Below are 15,587 nucleotides of genomic sequence, written 5' to 3'. Positions count from 1 at the left end.
AACCCTACAGCTGGTTTGTCTAAAAAAGGAAAGAGAGTCAAATCATGATATTTTCCTAGAATTTTGGGCTATGTTTAAAATGCTTGTATTCTCCGGGGGGGGGGGGGGGAATACAGTAAAAATATTTTGTGAAAAAGGCTTAATAAGGTATAGGGTTGCAACCAAGATAATGATGGCCCATAACAGTTCCAGAAATATGTTTGACTAGAGGTGGAATTAACCTGATTACAACATTCAACTATTTTTATTACATCCACTGGGTCTTGAAATGCACTAAATGCATTCCCCCCCCCTTGGAAGCAAACGTTATAGTTCTGCATATCATTGCAGTTGCACACGGTATACCAAAAGATAAAAGTTCATGAGTTAAAGTCTAGTGCCAAGAGAACCATACCAACCATATTAATAGGTTGCTACTGGTCGTTCTAGTAAAAGGGAAAAAAAACAAAAAATAAGTCTGTTACTGCAGCCGTTATTATGGTATCAAGTACCCTTTTTACGCCCGTTGCCACGCGCGATATGTTGTTTGACGCCATTTTTTTAAAAAATTCTGTTGGGATGCTTACGGACTGTTGTCCGACTCCCCTCTTCTTGCCTTCCGATGCCTTTTTATCTTCACCTCTTCCTCGGCAACGGCCTTTCTCTTTCCGTTCCTCGGCGCACGAGAAGATTGGTTTTCTCTTGCCATGTGTATCACGGCTTCAATGGTATCCATGACAGCGTCATGGCGGTTGACGTGCAACTCTAGAGGATGGAAAGAAGACTTTTGACCTCGTTTGCAAGGCAGGTCCACGCATTTCTCCAGAACCGGCATTTGATCTCTAGAGTCCTCCTCGAAAACGAGTGGCTGCTTCCTTGGCCGTCCTCTCTTCTTCTTTACAAAGTTATTGCCCGTCTTCGACTGTCTTTGCAACCTTTTGGCCTTCAGGATTTTGTTGACGTGGTCCATGTTTTTTTTGGTGGACAGAATCTTATTGAAGTTGCACATTTTCCGCACGTCACACTGGATCGCTTCCATCTCGAAGTGTTTGAATCTTTTGCGGTGCGAGGCATTGGCTGTTCAAAAAACAAAATAAAATAAAAAAATGAATTAAAGAGAATTTTAGTGCATGTATTAAAAAAAATCACTTCAAATTCAAAAAATATCCCTACGTATATAAATGACTTGAGCTGCAAATGTGTCGGGAATGGGAGAATGTTCGCAAAAACCCCCCAAAACCCACCCAATGCCAAATTTTTTTTAAAGATGGTAAAAAAACAGGGGTTTTGGTGTTTATTGTTGTTTTGTTTCTTTAGATATTTTGCTATTGTTAAATTACACAAAACATTTTTTTTTTGGGGGGGGGAAGCAATAATTAATTAAAACCAGCCCAAGAGTCAGCATTACCAGATCGTCTTTCCTGCTGATCTGCAGCACTACCCCTTAGTAATGAAATATATAAAAACGCTTCTGATGTTGGCAAATTAAAGAGAGAGACACATCTGTTCTCGTGAAAATATGTCTTTGGATGACTGGCTCCCCATGTCTGATTCTCATTAATTATAATACAAAATGCATTTTCCATATGCAAACTAAAACCACCTACATCTGTCCCCCGTGAGCGGCAGAGAAGATAGGAATGAAGTTATTTTCATTGCAAAGTTTGGCTTTAATTACTTAAAATTGGTTATATATTGTATTAGTTTGGCTTTGCCTCAAGCCATTAAAAAAGTTTTCTTGTGAGCAGCTGTGCTTCAGATACATACATATATAAAAAAATTAATATATATATATATATATATATATATATATATATATATATATATATATATATATATTTAGTATTCACAGGTATCCCACAGTTCCTTTTTAGATGCCCCCCAAAAATACTCTTTGCTATTAGTGAAATCAATTCTGATCTTCAAAAAAAAAAAAAAAAAGACAAATAGCAGTAAAAAGACAAGGAAAGACACTGACCTAACTAAGTAGTTTAATATACATTCTTCTAAATCAGGGTGAAAAAAAAAAAAAGAAAATAGAAAGCAATTTAATGAGTAAAAGCTGCAGCTCTGCAGCTGCCCTCCTCCCCTGTGGTCCGACTACTTTTGCCACCGATTGGCTGCTTGAAGCAGCCAATCAGCGGGCAGGAAATTGCTCTCATTGAAATCGAGCGCATGAAGTAGCTGCTACCGTTTAACAAGCTGTCCCCGTTCTCGCAAGCGGCAGAGAACCCAGCGAGTATGAAACCTGGGAGGTCGTCCCCAGTCTCTCAAGTACTCACCCAAGTCTGTCGTTGACGAGAAGCTTAACAACTGACTCGAAGGCACAGCTAACGATTCCGCCGCAGGCTTCCTTTTAGTCACATTGTTGGAAGAAGCACTTTCATTTTTATTGTTGATTAGATGGAGATTTGTTAAACCTGAAGAAAAAAAATAAACAAATTTCATGTTTTAGTTATAACATTCCGAAATGCAATCACTGTCGCTACTCTCACTGATTTCAATAAGAAAGCTTTATCACATGTGCAGGAAGTGTACTCGAGTATGCTTCCTGCTTCCAGTAGAAGCAGTTAGGGGAGGAGTAAAACGAGACAGAAGACTTGTTTTCTAACTCTAATAACTAAAGAATGCCTGTGCCTATTAGCATGTAGTAAAATGCATCGGTGTCCATGCAAAACAGACTCCACTATGCATTTTATATGGTTTATACCAAAAACTTAGTGTATCAAACATTTTTTTTTTTTTAATTATATACAGATTATGAACATGCAGAAGGGACGAAAAAAAGGTTTCCGACAGGATTCAAAAAACTCAAAACAAAACAAAAAAAACCCCACTCATGACAACGTGAATAATACAATGTCTAGGAAGCCAAAAAAAAAGACGCATACATCCTTCTAAAAGACGTGCAGGTTGTTTGACTAGTAACGGCTGAGGAGGCGCGTCATCTATCAGTATCTCAGGCACTTTCGGGAACAGACAACATGTTATGAATGATGCAGAGAGCCCAGATGATTCATTCCATCCCCATTAATCTCGCAGGCCCCAGATGAAAGAGTCAAGAAACGCCGTTAATCACGGTGCAGCAAAGCTTCTGCCTTACAGGATGGGTTAGCAGCCTCTGCCTTGAACCCTTTGAGCGCTGAATGGTGCAGCTTATAGCAAATACCCAGAGGGTGGTAGACAAATGGAATAGCCTCCCAGCAGAATTGGTTCAGGTTGGCTATCCCAAACCAAGACGGATCAAGGTTTGAGTCTTTACAGCAGGAGAAATGGGCGACAAGGGCCGAATGGGGCTGACCTGCCAACGTGTTTCTATGTTTTACCAATATCCATCAGAAAACCGTGACATCATTATATTCATTATACCATTATACCTTATACTCATTTAGCTCACCCCCAATAAAGAAAACCTGTATAGCAGGCCGTAAAGCACTTATATTTACACTGTTGCAAATAATATAGTAGTATGGGTGAGTAAGAGGACACCTTTCATCACAAGCTCCAGTTATCCCCGGATGTTGCTTGATTATAGATATATATATTCTGCATTTAAATAAGAAAGTAAAACAAATGTCCTGTAACTCAAGTTAGAAGGAAAATGTCCCTTTTTTTCTTCCGAGAGGCAAGATTTACCTTAAACCTGAAAATCTTAACACATCATTACATAGATCCCTCATCTATTTCTCGAGCCGTCCGTTTAGGACGAGCGCTGATGCGGGCTTTAAAGTCTCCCAGGAATTAGATGAACGGAGCCGATCGTGATAAAGTCTCAGTTAATAAACCCACAGCGCTCATTGCTGGAGAATGATCAATTTCTCGATGTCCAGAGGCATGTTTCATACAACTGATTTACTTGTCCTCCTACCTAATACCAATAAAGCCGAGACGAGCCCTAGATAACGCAAGAAGCCACTACTTAAAATCAAACGGATTAGAGAATATAAATCAAAGGCGAGGCCAAGGACCGATTAAGGTTTGAGTCTTTACAGCGGGGAAAAACGGGCGGACTAGACAGGGGCCGAATGGGGCCGATCTGCCGACAGATTCTATATTTCTATAGAATTTGACTACAGTCTCTGAGCTAATGAAGACAAGAGTTCTGTATTTGTAATAATTAATCCCTTCTAATTTTACAGAACTCCTATTAAAATGACATCAATTAAGAAACGGCTCTTTCCGGGGAACAAGAAAAAAAAAAAGTTATAAATAAAAAATATCCATTTTTATTCTCTACGCCCCAAAAAATAATCTCTGGCAGAGAATACAAGATTGTTTAATGTATAAAAAGTTATTTAAGTTACATGGTAAGAGAGCTGGCAAGGTCATTTCCCTTTAGCATGGATGCATCGTTGGCGGTTGGCTACGAGGGCGTCATACAGGGTTAAGATAATCCTTTGCAGGTGTCCCTAGGGTGTAATAAAAAATCAAGATGGGTGTTTACCCTCTTGAGTGTCCTGGCAGGAAACGCTGTACAGCTTGTCAAGTCAGTAAATTGTTTATTTTCCATAAATAAATTAGGACTTTAAATTGATTATTATATGGGCAAATAAGGTTCTTCCCCAATGTTAAAACCCATGACTTCACCCTACAGTCTGTAAAAAAAAATAAAAAATAAAAATAAAAAAAAAGCGCCCCCCCCCCAAAGAAATGGACACGATAAATGCTTTCTATTTATTTCCAATTTAATCCAAAAAGTACTTGGACCTAACAGACACCCATTCATTTAGTTGCCTACATAAAGCCGCTGGGAATAGATCCGAGAACTAATGTTTTTTTTTTACGTTTTGGTTTTTTTTATACGTTCATGTTTTGGAGGTCTTATTTTTCTTTTTAATGTACTGGAAAAAATGCGTTTCACTCGGCTTTTTGCCTTAAAACTAATAGATTCGACTTGGTCTTTGCGTACTGAATAAATATCTATAATGGGCTCGGAGAAAAAAAAAAAAGGTTCACGGTGAATTATGCACATCGTCAGAAATGGTTGTTTTCTCAGTAAACAATGATAAATGCATTAAAAACCCCTGAAAAATCCATGGTCCCCAGGGGGGGGGGGTTGCGGGGGATTTTGCAATCTAGTTAATGCTTTCAAACAAAATCGCTGTGTGGGTCAAATAATTGCTCTGCAAATGAAAAAAAAGATCTTATATAAACATGGCCAGTCTGTTTAGCAGCCAGACAGAACGATGGTGTATTCTGGCAGTCGTGATGGAATACAGAACGGGCCCCTTCCTTTCCTTGAATAATAAAAAAAAGCCCTTCCTAATTTTATCCAGAGCCAAGTTTTCGAAAACTGCAGCCGCGTGTGACTCATTGAGTCCATGGGGAATGCGGGGAGGTTGAGTGGGGTGGGGGAAACGGGGAGAGAGTGTGTATGTGTGTGTGTGGATATGTGTGTGTATAATCTAACAGAGCCTGGAGCTTTGGAGAACCACTTCAATAATGCAGGCCAGGTTCATTAAAAACGCTGGCAGCGATCCAGCTGTGAAAATTGAAGCAGTGTATTTATTGCTTTTTGTTCAAATAAATCTGAAAATGTGTGAATCATATCCCTCAGAGGAAAGAGCAGAAGGAGTAAACAATTCTCAAAGTAATGCACACGAGGAGGGTGTGATGGAGAACAAATCTACGCAGAGGTCAACAAAGACCATATCATAAAATAAAAAATACAAAAGAAAAAAAAAAAAAAGTCCAAACACCCTCCCATATTCACAAAATAATAAGCAATAATAATAATCATTCAAGAGTCCAATCTGCCCCTGGCAAAGGGGCAGGTGGGCTGTCACCCTCGCCGGACTTGCCGCACAAGACCTACATTGGTGCTGGAGTCACAACGTAGTTACCCAAGTTCTGCTCAATCTAATCGTTTAGTAGATTGGGGGGTCAGCTAACATACAAATGGTTAATAGGCAGCTGCCTAAAAACATAATATGGGGCAAAAAATAGAACTGGGTTTCATAAAAGTAAACAGCGCAACATATTTGAAAACTTATTTTTAATCTAAAAACAATGTGCGGGGAGTTCCCCTTTAATCTATTTAAAACCGTTATCAATGTAAATACTAAAGTTATGAATTTTATTTATTTATATTTTTTAAGATTAATCCGGCCCATTTTATAGACGGCCCCCAAATAAACAAACATATACTCGTTGAATTGGTAAGAGCCTGGCAGGCGCTATTCCCCCTGGCACACCAAAATAATGGCTCGGTGCCACAAAGCTGAAATGAGTTTCTCGATGGAAAATTACCAGGAGAAAAATACCTTTCCACCACAAAAAAAGTACTTTCCAGCAGAAAAAATACGGAACGCATTATCATACGTTCTAGCACAGTAACCAAAATAAACATATCTGAAAATCCAAGGGATCGCAAAACAAAACAAAACTCTTCGATAATCAACATTTTTTTTTTTGTTAATGTTTCTCGTTAATAGATCATCTGTCAAAAAAAAAAAAATGTCTTCTTCAGGAGAGCGCTCACTTTTTGAGCTCCGATGCCAACCCGCGTGACCTCCTCTTTACCTGCGTTACCGAGAGGACTTGGCAGTGAATGCTACCTGGTTCTGGAAAAAAATAAAATAAAAAAAAACTAACCTCCTCTGGCATAAAATGAAAGGAATAGTGGAGTTTGCTTCCATGCCAATGGCCTGGAGAAAAACTCGAGCTACTCACTAAAAGCCTCTTTTGGGCAGAGTTTCTCTCAAATTTCTGCCAGCTCATCCATTCAGAAACCTGAAGACTAAATGCGAGTTCAGTAATGATGTTTATACTCACTTTAAACCTGCCATGAATGAACTCGAATTGTAACAATCTCAAAATGGGTTTAATTGTGTCCATAACGTTAACCAGAAAAAACTCATTTTGGGGGGGGAAAATGGTTCCTGGTCCACGATGCTACCCACGTTATTTTATTTGTGGCACCTTCATGGCAACAATGATGTTATCACAGTTACATACATTTCCATGTGTCCTCGGTCAGAAAAAAACTCCCAAGTGTCTTAGTTTAGTTGGGACAGTCCTTCTTAGGGACCAAAAGCTCTCTCACTGGGTGCCCCTCTTTTCTGGAAGCTCAGAATGTTGGGTATGGGAGTATCTACAGCCCTAGAGGTCGTTATGATATATATAGAAACATCAGGAATTGGCTTTGTAAGTTCCTCTGTTTCATTGGGACGGTTCTTCTAAAGGGACCAAATCCCTTTGCTCCCATTTTCCTGCCCCTAATGCCCCTCTTCTTTTGGGAGCTCAGAATGTTGGGTATGGGAGTATCTACAGCCCTAGAGGTCGTTATGATACATATAGAAACATCAGGAATTGGCTTTGTAAGTTCCTCTGTTTCATTGGGACGGTTCTTCTAAAGGGACCAAATGCCTCTGCTCCCATTTTCCTGCCCCTAATGCCCCTCTTCTTTTGGGAGCTCAGAATGTTGGGTATGGGAGTATCTACAGCCCTAGAGGTCGTTATGATACATATAGAAACATCAGGAATTGGCTTTGTAAGTTCCTCTGTTTCATTGGGACGGTTCTTCTAAAGGGACCAAATGCCTCTGCTCCCATTTTCCTGCCCCTAATGCCCCTCTTCTTTTGGGAGCTCAGAATGTTTGCTGGGTATTAGAGCGTCAAAGGGTTCTACAGCCCTAAAAGGCACAATAATGAGTATATATCCTATTTTACTGAGCATAAGTAGTGCAATAAGTCAGAAAGTCAGACCAATTTAACCAGAACTGTCCATCGCCGGCCATTTGAAATGCTAGGAGGTAGAAGTGTGGTCAAATGCCCCTTCTAGGGCATATGTTAAACGGCACACTATGCTTATTCAATCCTAGAATCAACAAACAGAACTTGGAACCTTCCATATACTTGCATCTGGCACTCAACGAGCTCAGAAGGTATCACCGCGTAATCTGATTTATCTGCGGCCCAGACATTCTTTCCAGCTAACTCATCCACTTAGCTTTGTCAGAAACGAAAGAAAAAAAAATTTCTGAATTTCCTGTATCACGGTTATCATGTAATTCTGTACTTTAACATTTAAAAGAAAAAAAGAAAAAAGATCGGTTGGAGCTCGGACTCGGAGCCTCGTCCGCCCGCCAGTGTTTACGTTTCCTGCTTCAGAAACCGCAGCGGTGGTTTTGGAAAGAAAAAAAAAAAGTACATTATTGTAACATGTCAAAGAAATTTTATTTTACTTAAATTACCAGCCAATGTTCTTAGAAGAGAAACGCAAATAAAAACCTAGAATCTTAGCCCGTAAACAAAGTCTATTCCATTTTCTACCGTGAGGTTCTGCCCAGTGAGAAACCTCTTGAGATGGTTGACCCAAAATAGGTTCTTCGAGGCTCAGTCAAGTTCAACGAGGTTGTAAAAAGATGGCAAATAAAATGTCGCTTGGTAAGTCACCTGGTGGTGGGATACTGGCATCCAACAGCGAAGGGTATCTGAGCGCGCATGTACATCGGTGCCATGTACAATTCTCTTAGGGCATCTTAAGCAAGTTTATTAACCACCCCCCAAAAAACAGAATATTAAACAAACCCATTTAATGTTAAAGAATAAAATGCTGAATGGTCCAAGGTCAACTTTGTAAGGGTGGCGAGAGAAGAGAAGGTATATAAACATCTTTTTCTGAAAAAGTTGGTTTATTGATGAAATAAATTTTACCCACTCACGGCGACAGCATTCTATAAAGTCTATGGTGCCGGTGTCAACAAGGGGATGGTTTTAGTAGTCTTAGCCTTGATGTGTTCAGCTGAGACACGTTCAGCTGAACACACCTCCCTGCATCTGATATCCTCTCTTACAGCATTGGCTCTGTGAACGCCGCATGTGCAAGGCACTGTGCAGACCCCAATGTGGAATGGGCTGCAGTTGATTTCAGCGGGATCACTTTCCTGCCACCGACTGACTGCAGCCAATCAACGGCAAGAACAGATGGATGATGGCGGGTGAAGGCCACCTCTTCCATGTCGTACTTTACCATGCATTTGTCTATAGTGGGGACGTCGGGGACATTAAACAGTAACAATATATAAGTTTTGTTATTAGTAAATGCTCACATGTGAACCGCACTTCCAAACACTGCTTAGGAATAACGAGTTTTTGCAAGGTATTAATATTTACTTAAAGTCATTTACAGCCTCCGGGTAAATTGGGACAAATTGAACAAACATGTTTGATCCATTTATAGCTAAAAGGAGGTCACGGCACAACGCGCCTGCGAAGAGATGTTACAGAGATATTGATAGGACACGGCTGTTATGTCCTCATTTAACAGCTAATAATTAAGGTAATTAATTGGTAATTTCATATTTCCGTGGAAGTTCATTAGGGGTGGTGATACGCCTGATGGGTCTAACTTCCTCAGTCAAATAAACTGGAGGACAAAGCAGCATGGGATTTGTAAGCAGTAATAAGAGACCACCTCAAAATAAATAGGAGGCGGGGGGCTCCATGTCCCAAAAACCTCAGGCTTTCCATGTTCAGGTATAGAACATACTTCTGCTCCACCTGTGATATCATAACACAGTATAGAGCGGGGTTTATTCACTAAAAGAGTCGGCAGGAGAGCTGTGGTCTCAAATTCACTATTCATTGCCTTCCTTGGTAAATGTCTCTGCAAGAAGGGCCTAATGTGTAGTTAAATCAGTAAAGTGACTTCCAAGACCCCTCATTGATTCGAATATGCATTATACGGGGCTGGCCAAGCCATTTTTGTGGAGCAGAAGCTCAACAGGTTGGGTCTTCATAACAAACATCAGAATAATCTTTTAATCTCGGGAAGGAGGGGTGGGGAGCCATCTTGCTTAACCCGCTTCATGTCCCATCCGTGCCTCCTGCGACCATCTTTACAACCGTCCTGACTTTAAGAGAAACCTTAGAGGCCACGTCTAACTTCAACTCATTAAAAGATAGATATTTATACAGATTTGACAAAGATTTGGTCAGCTGTACCTGATCAAAATTGTACAACATTCCAAGATCTGCTTAATAAACTGTAACAAATCTATACAATATTATATATATATATATTTTTATTATTTTTATTTTTTAAGTAATATATTTGAAAATAAAAATATTTTCAATTTGAAACATTACTTTTTATCTAGTTTAAATATTTTGTTCTTCATTTATTTTGCCGTGTAGTATTTTTCAATATGATTCCTTGCTCTAAAAAATTTCTTTAAGTATACAAGACTTAACGGATGTTTTAAGAGAGGAGAGAAGAGATTTGTCGCAGAACCACAAAAGATATTGTCTGTATATGTTTCTTGTATATTTTGGAGCGGTTGAACATGTAACGGTAAAGCAGTAGGTCTGCCATGGCGGGTTGAATCACCAAAAACCAACTGAAGAGACAATTTTTTGGAGTATATTATTTTAAGACCTCTTCCAATCCACCCAAGAGGGGTTGTAGTTAGATAATCTACGGTAATATATTTTTTATCATGGAAGCGACATGTTTTATTACGCTAATAAACCTAAATCATAGTCCAAAAGGGTTGTAAAAATGTTTTTAGACCCATTTAAGACGTCAGCAGAAACCAAATTATAATTTGTTGTGTGTGGTTTCGGGCTGCAGATGTTTGAAAGATCTCTCTTTTATCATGTTAAAACGCTGTAAATATCTCATCGGATTACATTAAAACAAGCAGACAGCATAGATCGCTTAAAAAATTTGTGTTGCGGAACTTATTATTTGAGCGTCAATGAAAAAGATCTACGGAAGCCGTGCCAAATATCGACATACAGAGCCGTAGTGGGTTAGCTGTGAAAAGTAAAATGAGCAAGTTTGGCGAAGATAATACCTTTATTGGAGAATTTGATTAGATCTTAAAGTAGAATCTTTACCAAATATGCTCAGATATTGATATGGTGACTGCCCAAATGCGTGACATTACTTTTTATTTTAAAATCTGTCATTGAAAGATATAGTTTAATGGTATATTACTCTACGGACCATATTTATGAGAGAAAATACAGATTTCTTGGGTAAATGACTTCAAATGCTAACATTCCAATAAACTGATCCAAATTACCCAAATGTTATGGGATTATGGCACCGATTTTTCCCCATGATGCTTGGTTTACACTGGTGCTAAAAAAAATATTAGAATATGTGACGCTCTTATATTTCTACATAAAGAGAAATAAATTGCTTAACTATAAAAAAAAATAAAAAAATAAAAAAAAAATAATATCAAAAATAAGAACACGAAGCCTATTGGGAAATAAATTTGATTTGGGCCTCCGTTCAACAACAGCAAGAAAAAAAAAAAAAAAAGAAAAGAAAAAAAAAAGTTCAAAGAATATATGACCTTAAAACAAAAATGAAAATAAATAGTCTAACAAGAGAATATAAAGGCTGACATTTACACAGTCTCAGGAAAAACAAGGAACACTATGTACCACTAATTAGCAACTTGTTTGTGTTCTGGAAGTTAAAGTGCATTCCTTAAAATATAATCTTTTTTTTTTTTTTTTCTTTCAAATTTGCAGGCTTATAAAGCAAAATATCTTTCTTAAAAGAAAAGAATGTGTTTCGGTCTGCGTATTATGCTTTTGCATGTTGAATGTTGGCCAACTATGATAATACAGAAACGTGTTTGGGGATGGGGATGGGGATGGGGTGGGGTGGTAGGTAAGGGTTATTCACTATACAAACCAACGAGTCCAGTTGGCAAAAACATTCGCTTGGTTACAATAGTGTTAAGACCCCTTTAAAGGTGCTGTTCCACTAAGACGTGTTTCCTCCAACTTCCCTAAATCCTTAAATTATTTTATCCTACTCTTGTATAAATGTCACAAACTTAGTCCTGTTTTAAAATAATGCATTATTTTTCACTAGTTTGTTGTACAAAACCTTTCGATGGGGGCCTCTTAATTTGTTCCCTCTGAACTGCTCTGCGCTGGCTCCAAGACCGTCTATTAGTTTGAACGGGGACTGGGAGTCGTCGTCAGAAGTCAGACTGCTGTGATTTAATACATAGAGGGCAGCTTTGGAAGAATGACAGGACTCTATTGCTAAGCTTCACCGGTATCTCAATAAACCTTTTGATGTAGCTTATAAGTGACGGAGCATTGTGGAGAAACAAAATGGCAGATAGGTTTCTTTTACTTATCTGGGGGGACATTTTATGGGGCACTTTGGGTGGAAAAGCTCCTAGAAATCTAACCTAAGGCGTTTTACCTTCCGTCCCTTGGTCTGACAAAGCTAGATCAATGTTCTTCATGGCTACTCAAACCAACTCATCAATTTTTTCTAAATATAGATATATTCTACTCTTTTTTGGAAATTTCCATTATTGGGTAGGTATTTTGTGCTCAACATTACTGACTGTTAGTTTCTCCAACGGAGAGAACACTTTACTGCTGCTGCAAACAGTGACCCCTGACACAGCCTTGTATTTTGAATCCCGCGATCAGCTGACCATGAAGAAGAAAGGGCAAAAAATTAACCAAGTCTACTATTTTTAAATTTCCATGAGCCGTTGGGATTCCCTGTTTTCATGGAGTTTAGTTTAAACATTTAAAGCGACTTTAAATTTATTGTATTCTAATAAAATATAACTGCTCACTTAGCCTACCTATGGTTCCAGCACAGACTTACCCACATATAAAATAATGTTTATCATTTCCCAAGGGAATTACATTACAAAAAAAATAAAATACCGCGACCCACACAAAATGTTTCGTAATACATTCCACGTCCAACTATAAATTGGATATAAATAATACACCAGAAAAAGTCTAATCTAGAGTCTCAGTTTTAGATTTCTTAGTCATGGGGATTACACACTGCAAACAATTTGTTTTTGTATTGCAATCTCAATGTATTTAGTTGGTAGAATCTATATTGACCTTATTTAGTCAAACCAAGAATAAATATATTAACTAAAAAAAAAAAAAGTTATTGCTTGGCCAATTAGAGTGGTTTTAATAAAAGCAAACAATAAGTATTATAGACCAAGCCAAGAACATTAGGATTAATATAAGAAGTGTTGTAGGGGATCTCTGGCCCAATGGCTGGGCTCGATTCTAAATATGGGAGAGGAGACTCTGCCTAAAGGGGCCAACAATGGTTCTTCCAAGAGTTGAGTTGCCCTTTAATCATCATCTTCTTCCATGCCCATTTTGCCTACAATCTACCCATTTTCCATCTAAACCTGACCTACATCATCGAGTTTATTAACCAGGGACAAGTTTGTTTGCAACATTCTCCTGTAAACACCTTTAAATTGTGTTTTCCTTTATGTCTCGGAGATCCTGGACTCGTTTGCCCCCCGTGCTTCACGGTTAAAGCACCGTAGGGGATGGCCTAGCACAGGTTCGCAAGGAACGATTTCAGGATTTGGTAAGAATACCGAGACGGTATTTGAACGACAGCTAAATTCTAACAGATTTTTTTTTTCTCTCTTTTCTTTCATATTTTGGAGCAGAACCTTTCAGGAATGTTCAACCTTTCGAAAAACAGGAAACCCATTTAACAGAAAACAAAACTACCGAACAAACACATGTTGTTTTATCTGCTGTTGGAGACGTGAAAAAGTCACGTTCTACACACCTGGCATGTTTGCGGTCTTGCGAAACCGTTATACTAGCGAACCCCGGCTCGTATCCTATTACGATTACTCCAGCTAACCACTGCTTTGCAGTATTTGACCTATCAGTAGATTTTATTACTACACGAGATAAGAGTCCAGAAATTAACCTTAAAAAGGCACAAAGTGGGTTTTTTTTTTTCTAAGACAGCTTTCCAGAGCTTCTAAGGATGTTATTAACTAGATGCGGTTTGGGAACCTAAATATAGTGGTTTTTGGGGTTTTTCTCTAAGGGTGAAAAACAGGAAGTTTGTTCGACTTCAGTGCCTTTCTAGTTTTGGTGCCGCTTGTGAGCAACGTCTTCTTCAAAAGAAAAAGAAAACTGCTCTCCTAATAAGAAAATTCCTAAGATGACCACAGATGAGAGAAATAGTGGACATCAATCAGGTTGAACAGGAACGATAATAAAGAAAACTTATTGGAATAAATAAAGGTTAGTAACAGGGTAGATATAGGATCCTTGATCTGGCTGAGCTTGTTAGGGTGCTTCACTATAGGCTGAATTATCTCATTAGAAGATGACCTCACAAATACCTCTCATCAGAAGATGACCTCACATATCCCGAAAAAAGTCAAACTTGAATAAGGTTGCAATGGAAAAAATAACTATTGCGAAAAAATGTTGTTGTTGGTTATATTTTGCATTATTTGACTGAAAGGCATACTCCCTCAGGCGTCTGAGAACTACGTGCCCTATTAAGGGTATAATTCTGTTTTAAATAAGCAATGTTTCAGAATTGCGTCAGAGCAAAATGTCATAAAATTGTTTGCTTTCCTGGAAGTTGATAGCTTTTATTGGGAAGGAATATTCAAAAGATGTAAAGTTTAGCTTTCAGGATCTCTGAGGTCAAGAAAGCGAATGCAACATTGCATAATTTTTTCTATGTCGGTCCAATAAAATTTATGGACATTAAAGACCCATTTTTCTCTTGTTCTAATATAGTAATACACTTTTTTTTTTTTTTTTTTTAACTAACTTTCTTATAAAGAAAAGTGTGTTATACTTCAAGCGTACAAGAACGTGTATGAAAACATTAACAAAAACACAGTTATGCATTTGTAGGCTGTTTATTCGGGAGGAAAGAAAATGTCATACTGACACTAGAGAAATTATTAGTCATAGGTTACTTGGAATACAGTGTTCATAAATAAGAATAATGGAGTTAAAAATAAGTAAATAAAAAAGCACAGAAACATGCAATAAAATGGGAAATTGTAATTTTTTCTGAAAGGCCTTCTGTCTTCTTTTAGCTTTGCATATTTCCAGCTGAGCACTCTCCAAACCAATGAAAAAGTCTACTATGTATGTCCCATCTAAAAATGGGCAAATGTTATACTGGTAGCCAGCTCTTATTTCTCGAGTACCCACCCACCTAATGGTTGGGGATCATAGGAATTGTAGTTCGAGAACACCCAGAGGGCTATATATTAATTGGCTATTGTTGAGTTACTAAACTACTGAAAAACACACCAAGATTTAGCGGCAGTGAAAGTTTGGCCGTGCTGCCGTGTCATTGGACGATAAGCAGAGATCGGCACAATGCACTGGTGATAATTTTATGTAAGCGGCGTCTTGTACTTTTATCAAGTTTTCTTTCTGAAAATGCTAGAATTGTTGAATGATGATATTTTTCCCTCAACGGCAAGGGCAGTGGAAATAGAATTTAAGTTCCTTCGTTTTCTGGAGCTCACTTAATTATGATTTCATTTATACTGTAGTTTTTAATTAAGAGGATAACATTGTCCAATAGACCTAGTTTAACAAAAAATGCAATCACGAAACTAATGATCATGCTAAATTGCCCTGACTTTACTTCAAAACATTAAATGGCTTTACTGTAATATACCCATTTTAATTACTAAAATACTAAAATGTAATTGTATTTTAAAGGGCATTCTCTCTAATGCAAAGCAGTAGAGCAAAAGAGAGAAAACTTGAATCTTTAGCCTGCGTTCTCATAAGAAAGGATGATATCAAATATCTTCAGTAGTTGCAAGAATAATTCCTACAAAG

The 15,587-nt window shown here is 38.2% G+C and overlaps 1 pseudogene; it reads right to left on the bottom strand.

The window, feature by feature from the left end:
- Positions 1-562: 562 nt before the first annotated feature.
- LOC149280879 (SET-binding protein-like) overlaps positions 563-15,587 on the bottom strand; it is a 77,114-nt pseudogene continuing 62,089 nt past the window's right edge.

Source organism: Sceloporus occidentalis, unplaced genomic scaffold (genome assembly GCF_023333645.1).
Source record: "Sceloporus occidentalis isolate IW3139 unplaced genomic scaffold, rSceOcc1.0.p SCAF_144, whole genome shotgun sequence".
Lineage (NCBI taxonomy): Eukaryota > Metazoa > Chordata > Lepidosauria > Squamata > Phrynosomatidae > Sceloporus > Sceloporus occidentalis.
Note: the sequence above shows the minus strand (reverse complement) of the source record. Positions and strands in the feature narration are given on the sequence as shown.